The following is an 8723-nucleotide window of genomic DNA, read 5'->3' on the forward strand; positions in this document are numbered from 1 at the left end:
AAATACGAATTTGAGGACACTTCAAAAATCATTTTTATCATCATATTTTGTATAACATAATAATATACTTATTTAAAGCGTTTAACATAATATAACATACTACTAGCATAGGTCGTTTGATAGAATTAATGTGGTGAAAAATTTGTATTCACTTTACAGTGGTTATACTTTTGTAAGTGCAATTTAATCACGCATTCATTCAAAACATTTTATCAATATATTACAATATTTTAATGCTATGCTATTAAATTATTAGTAATTTTAGTACATATTTAAAATAAAATGTTTTTCAAAAATGAATAATAATTATCATACTAACAAAATGCTTTCAAGATGTAGTGTTATAATAAATTATAACACGAAGTACAAACATTTGAATTTAAAATTAATTCTAAAGTAATTTGTATTCACTGTGTATTAAATTAAATCTAACAGTTAACAATAACTTTTCAACTTCAAAACTTTTTTTTATTATATTATAAGCTATATTAAAAAAGTCACATTAGAAAATGCGGGAGATGGTACACTCTCCCGATTTCAATGACATGTAAACTCTCCCGATGGTAAACTTTCCCGGGTCCACTCCAATAATACTACCTGACGAGAACATGTAAACTCTCTCGAATCTAAGCCAATACTACCTAATAAGACCATATAAACTCTCCCGGGTCTATAAAACTTCAGTACTACTAAGCTAAGCAAGCATGGGGCATTATTCGTATTAAGCAGTTGGTAAGGTTTAAAAGCTAGGTGTCTCACCATTATGGTCAATATCGTTTAAAATATTTAAATATTTAAATTACAAATACAGGTTAACGGTAATACAGTTAATAATAAATATTTATAGTGATAATCTCAATCTCCACAGTGAAGCCAATTCATGGGGTAGAAATAACATTTAAAACAACTCAGGAGAAGCAGGTAAACATAAAGTTGACCCGAGCGAGTTTACACCTTTCCTTCAGGTAAACATAATGTTAACCCGGGAGAGTTTACAAGTTTTAAAAATCGAGAGGGTTTACCTCCGCCAGGAAATGCACCCTCACTGTAGAAATAATTGTGTTTCTATTAGATAGGTTTTTAGTATCGGGGGGCCTGCGTTTGGGTGAATTGCCTTTTTATCCGCATAATAAAAGGAATGTATGTTTGGACGAGTTTTTTTTAATGTGTTTGAGAGAGACAATATAAAAGATGAAACTAATATCAAGCACAAAAATATTCTATTAGGAGTCGACTTAGATAGTGATTACTGTAAGTATATTATTTTAAATAATTGGTAAATGCTTAATTATATTGGATAAAAATTAGTTATTACATAAACTCCAATTAATTGTAGAGAATCTATGCAACTATTTTGGACTGTACCAAATATGTTTGATGAACTACATAGTGCATACTATGATAGGTATACCTATTATAAACTATACAATATTTTATAGGTTGGTTTTTCATAAGAACTGTTAACGTTTTATTTAAATTCAGTGTAGTAGATCATTTTCTTCGATGAAAATGAAATATTGATCCTAAATAAAATGTTTAATACATTAACACAATATTTCACTTAAACGTATAACCATAACTCATATCAGACATCCCTACTGACATGTTAAATTTATCAGAATTGGCCTGCATGAAAACTAACGTGTGACAAATTCGGACCACATGATTTTTTATCAAAACAAGAAACATATTATATAGGTGGGAAATACAATTGGCCACATAAGAATGATTAATAATGTCAACAGTAAAAAACACACCTACAAGTTCTCCTTAAAATATTAAAGACAATTTTAATACTTAGAACCTCGATATTGCCGATTAATCATAGTTTGCATAACTTCAGATCTTTATAGAAATACTTACCGCCTACTTGACCTACAAGATTAAACAAAGAATTCCAATATAATATAAGTAATTGTATTTATTAGATTGTAATAAAAATTTTCATATGCAGTTTAAACTATAACCAATCACTGGGGTAATATAATATGTATAGTAGGTAATAACTAATAAACTACCTATTTAAATAGTAAAATCCAGTAATTCATTATTGATTTCCCAACATTAAAAATATTATTATTTACTATTGTAAATATTTTATTTTATTATTCTACCAATATGAATTATAATCAGAAGTTTATTTTTATGCTCTAATTTATATTATATTTTTAAATTCTGTGTTTATTTTAGCTTTAAAAATTTAAAAAAAAAAGAACTTACCAATATATCTGTCTACAAAATTAAAATTATTTGAAACAAAGAATTAATATCGTTGTATTATATTTTGTAGTTTTATTTATAGTTTGTACATGTCTTTAAAGTTAAAACGACTATTCAAAGACCTTTTACGTTATAAATAAGTATTGTTTGCTTGTAAAATCATGTAATTAATCGATTACAAGCTTACGATTAATCGATAAATTTCCCACCTATAGAATACCCACCACTGACATTATAACTTATAATTACCTACAATATAACTATAGTTGAACTGTACATTACTTAAAAAATAAAGTTATTAAATAATTCATCCTATTAGTCTATAGTCTACTTCCAATAACCTAACTAGACTTAACTATTACTGATAAAAAAACTTACTTATATATTCACCTATAAAATGTAATTTATATTTATGTCTGAACAATGGTTTTCACATCGTGTACACACTTATATATTTAAATTTTAGATAAATAACAGTAATATTGTTAATTAACTTTTACAGACAAAAACACTTACTAATATAATATTCTAAATTTAAAAAAAAAAGTAATATTTTATGTTAATTTATAATTATTATGTGCATATGTGCCTTGTAAATAATTTTCAAAACATTCACATTACTGTACTTCACGTATAACGGTTTATACTAATTATAATAGTTTTATAATTTACATGTTAATTTAGGGTAGGTATCTACTACCTATCCAAATCAAATGGCAAATAATATATATATATAGTTCAACCTTTAGTGACAAGCATGGTATCAGACCACATAGTTGCACTAGCGGAATAATTATTTTCGTTCACATAATACTTTTGATATAATTCTATTAATTATAAAGTGTTTATTACTATTTACTATAGGTATTAGGACTTAAAAAAACTTATTGTTTTTTACTCCGTATAGATTTATATTAATTTTTATACGGTAATTTCATACGAATTTATCTTTTTTTATTGATCTTTATTAGTACAATTTACAACTGGTCAAGGGCCATAAGTTAAATGTATTTATAATAGGAAGTATATTGAAAGAGCAAGAATATTCAAATTTTAATTTAAAAAAAAAAATAATGGATTTAATAACGAAAAGCAATATTTTTGATGAAGTCTTATTATGGGTTTATTAGATCGAATTGCATTTAAAAAAGACGATTGCCTCATGCTCATATTATTATATGGTTAAAAAATAATATCCACTCAGATAGAATCGATGATATCATTTCAGCTGAGTTACTGGATCTGAATAGAGGTCCTACATTATTTAACGCAATAACAAAACATACGATACATGGTCCATATGGACAATTTAATATTTTAATATGAAATATAAGTACACCTTGTAATGGAAAATGCAAATTCAACTATCCTCGAATGTGGTTTGATTTTGATGAAACAAGAACCAATAAAAACGGATATCCTTCTATGCACGTTGTATTATTTCATTAATTGCACGGTATACACCATACATTATATTTTGTATTATATTGCATGTATCGACCGGTCGACAATAGTAGTTAATATATTTGAATTAGAGGTGTTTTGTAGAATAGAACATATCATGACTATTGACTATTGATGTATAGTAGGTAGATATTATTTAATTAAATGTATAGGTACCGCATAATATGCCCGTAAAATAAAATACGTATTCATTACATACGAACACTAAAATAATTAATGACTTACCAATCGTTTGTCCTGCAACATTTTGATAACGTCATATTATATTTAGTTTTTATTTTTAAGTATTTGCATGTAATTCTAATATGAGCTATAATTAATGTCACATTTTGAAATTGGACGATTGACTTTATATTTTATATTCTAATGAGCTTTTACAATTATGCAAATATCAGAATCAGATATTGTAATATATTGTTTTTTGAGTAACTTTGAACAATATTTCGTTCAAAGGTTCGATTTTATTGGACAATATTCGAATATTTTTTTATAACTGGTCTAGAAAAAACATCCACAAATCCATCACTAAAATAAAAATAAGAACACTTACCAAAAAGATTATCTACAAAATTTAAATAATTTAATAATATAATATGTTAGTAATTGTGTGCATTCAAGCGTTTTTTTTTTTTGGTGATTATTTGTTACAGAACTTTTAGTTTTAAGTTTATGTAATAGCTGAATCATATGGATATTTAGTAGTCCTATATCCACTAAGAATACAAAATTATTTACACTATAATTTCAATAAGTTGTCTACGATTTCATATTTTAACACATTGTTCCTCAAATATATATGTTTAGGTAGGTATATATTATTATAATATTACAATTTTTTTTTTTTGTGTTTGTGAACCTTCGGGATCCTATTTTAACTTTTTGGTTGGAGCCTATTATATTTTTGAACAAATAAAAATGCATCGTCATTTGGGTCAGCATTTTTAATTTATGAATTATTGAAAAATTAAGAGTAGCGATTAAAATGTAAAAAAATGTTATCAGCTTAATATGAAACATATTAAATGGTAATTAATTACGATAAGCTAGTGAATGTATTGAAAGTGTATCACTTTGTAGTGTTTTCACCAAAGTATAATTGCTATACAGAAAAAATTAACTTAACGTCAATTCAGTAATATTTTTAAACACTGAGGTTTCCGGTTTTGACCAAAATACTTTCAGTAAAATTAACTTAAATACTTACAAAGTATATAATATACAATATACATTATAAGCAGAAAAACTTACAAACAATAGTATCTACAATATTAAAATAAAATATTATAATACATTAATAATATTATAGGAATATACCTATATTTAAATTTTATTAACAACTTTGAAATGGATTTATAAGTAACTTCACATCTCCAACAATATTGTTTTTGTATATTATTTGGTATCATAAATTTGAACTTAGGTACTATTTATTACAGTTATATTTATTAAAAATTATGTTTATTCATTTAAATTAGGATTACCCTATTGATAATATTTAATAAATTATAAACCGACATAAGTATACACATACAACCTTTACGCAGCATAATTAAAGTAGAAACACTTACCAACAATTTGAACTGAAAAATTAAATTAAATGCAATATTAACAACTATGTGCATAGATTAATTACCTAATGATTACGTCAAATGTCAAATTCCAACATCAATATGGTGAACTAATATATTTATAAATAATAATAATACTAGTTGTCACACCCAGCTATACCATAGAATAGTTTAAAAAAATATATTCGCCATATCCCGTTGTTTATTCAGTGTTTTTTTTTTTTTACGTAAAGTAGGTGGATATTTGGAAATCTTATTTGAGTGTCAAGAGATTCAAACACTTCAAGCCAAAATCAATTTAAGTGCAACTTAGTCGCTATTAGGTAAACAATCCGCCCACAGAGACCCAGGTGGACACATACTTATCGATAGGGAAAGTTCATTTGGTAGTGGGAAGGGGCACATCAGACTATGCTATTGGTGTAATATCTACTTTGTTTTTGTTGCACAATGGACGATGAGGTTCGTGGGAGAAGTAATGCCAACACCAGATCCCCCGGTTCTCGATGACAAGGAAAAAAAAGGTAGACAATCCAAGTACGGTGAATCGCGAGCAGTATATTTTTATCATGAAGGCAATCCACCAGTGGTGAACTTCGGACACAACGGTAAGCTACAGTAAGTTCAACTTTTTTAATTAGGTAGATTAGGGTAGGCATTAACTATGCTCATTATAAATACTAGTAATATTTACAATTATGAATAACCAAATGATAATCTATAATAAAATTCACCAAAGCGATAAAATCATTATTTATTACCCAATCAAGGTACCTATAATCACGGAGTTTTCCACTCTTATTCAAATATCTCGATGATTTTCTTCTGTGATCAAAAATTCTGATGCCACGAAAAAAAAACACCGATTTTCATCTCCCTTCTATGGGAATTAATTGATATTCCATTTTAAATTATCATCAATAATAAAAACTAAACCAAATAATTTCAACCAAACGTACAACAAAAAATAATTTTTCTTTGTGACGCCAAAGAGTAACATTTGGGATACTCAGTAAAAATGCTCTGATGTTCGACATCAGCATCTTTTCTGATAGAAAAGTGAATGTAGTTGGTGCATTCAGGAAGTTGTAATTCCCTGTAGTCTTTCAAAAATTTTCGGGAGAAACAAAACAAAAAGTGGGAAAAAATGTGTGGTTTTTACTCAAACCCTGCATTTTTGAAAAGGTCAATTAAATTTTTTTGGTATAATTCAAAAATAGCTTAAAAAAAGCTTTTTTCATATATGGTAACATTTTTAAACTCTTTTTTAGCTTTGAAAAATGTTTCGAATTTTGTAAAAAAATTTAATTACTTCCGATAAAAACTTTTTTACTTGGTAAAAACCCTAAATTTTTAATCCAATATTTCTCATAAGTTTCCTTAATTAAAGTTAAAATATATTAAGGATACACAGGCAAAATTATTTTTTATATGTATTTAAAGTTCAAATTTTGACAAAATTCATCAAAATTTCGAAAATTTTCAGATTATTTTTGTTGGAAATTCATAAAAGTTATTCTTTCCATAGTTAACATTATACATTTTAATAAAAGAATCCTCACACATTTTTCTATCTTAAACAATAAAAAAATGTGCTGATATAAAAAATCTGAGCATTTTTACATCCCCAAATATACATGACAAAAAAAACACATCATTATAAGCACAAGACATTTTTTCGCTACTCACAGAATCTAAAAGTTTATCGGAAAGTATCATTAATTTGAGTTTAGATATAATAATTCTATAACTATTACTACATTACAAGCAACTTACCAATTCGTTTTCCTGTAAAATCAAAACAATATTAATAACTTAATATAGTTTATATGTATGGTTTCGACTTTCGATCAGATATAATATTATATTTTATGAAAGACACACACACACTAGCTTATAACAATAATGGATATAAACATTTTAGCCTATTTTAAATAAAAACACTTACCAATACTTTTTTCTATAAAATATCATAAAATAATTAAAATATGTAAGTCTAATAATAATGCCATATGCATTTAATTTGTATTGGTACATAAATTTGGGGATCTGTGATGGTGTCAATTATATTTCTGAATAAAAATCAGTAAATAAATTTCTCCCACACTGGACAAATGAATATTTTAATAATATTTATGTAAAGTCAGTCGGTCAATATTGTTATTACATTTGTATGATTCAAACTTTAAAGTTTTAGATTGTAAATTACCTGATTATTAAACTTTGGTGAAAAATGTATAGAATGATTATATTATATATCATCAATAAATCACTTCTTCATATCTTCAAATATTTATTAAACTCAAAATCACAACTTTCATCCCACACTCAATTACAAGCACATGCAAACTATACTAAATCCAATTTGGATTCATTCAGGCTCCTGAAAATATCAATTCCAAACCAAATACACTCAAGCCTCCCTCGAGAGTCAAGATACCAAGCAAGACCTATTTAACATAATTTACACTTATTACACACACATTCTTTGGAATGTAAATATGAAATCCAAATAAAAAACGAACAAAAAATATTTTAGTCATGTGGCTACAACGTGTCAACTGTGATGGAGATTTTATTTAACCAGTAACCACGGCTGTAAAACTTAATGATAAAATGATGGTACTTATATTTAAAATAATTAAACATTATAGAGAAGTAAATAATTACTATAATATTTGTATCTGGTAAGTTTCAATATAAATGGTGAATGTACAGTGATCACAGCTTTATGTAATCACTTTGGTACGGGACATAACTGATAACAAAATCCGATTGATAACACTAAACGAAAGTTAAAAAAGTTATAAGAAATAATAAAACCTATGCTACATATGTAGGTATAAATTGGAAATTTAAAATTTAAAAAAATAAAATAAAATATAAATAAATATGTATAATATGTACGGTTGCATATACAAACGCGATACTGGTCGGCGGACAGCAACGGTACAGTCTTAGGGACTATTCACACTATAGGTAACGCAACGGTCCGATCACGCAACAGTCACGGTCAAGTCAAATATTATTTAACTAATTTTAAATTGGTATGTCTACATTACCGATAACGCTCACGTCATGGTCAAATCACAATTTGCATTGAATTTAGATTAATTAGTTGTATTCAATAATTTTAATTTTCATACCTAAGACATACAACCAATTTCTCTCTTGGCGTGATTGCTTCACGAAAAGTTGTATCTTCTTTCTGGATATCTTTCTGTATTCTAGAAAGTATCATCTCGAACGTACCAGTGTTCATACGAAAATATCCATGAAACTTTTTTTCATCTTCTCTTAAATGAGGTAAAAGCGTATAGAATTCTCCTTCTGTTTTTCTCTTTAAAAGACTCGGATGAATCCATATTCTTTTTCTTTTGAGGTGTTGACATTCCTCTTCATTTTCTCGTTCTTCCTCATCCAGGCAAATGGCAATCAAAACCAACTGTTCCAGAGAAAATTTCGTAGCCA

The sequence above is a fragment of the Myzus persicae genome, unplaced genomic scaffold (genome assembly GCF_001856785.1).
Source record: "Myzus persicae strain clone G006 unplaced genomic scaffold, MPER_G0061.0, whole genome shotgun sequence".
In the NCBI taxonomy this organism is placed as follows: domain Eukaryota; kingdom Metazoa; phylum Arthropoda; class Insecta; order Hemiptera; family Aphididae; genus Myzus; species Myzus persicae.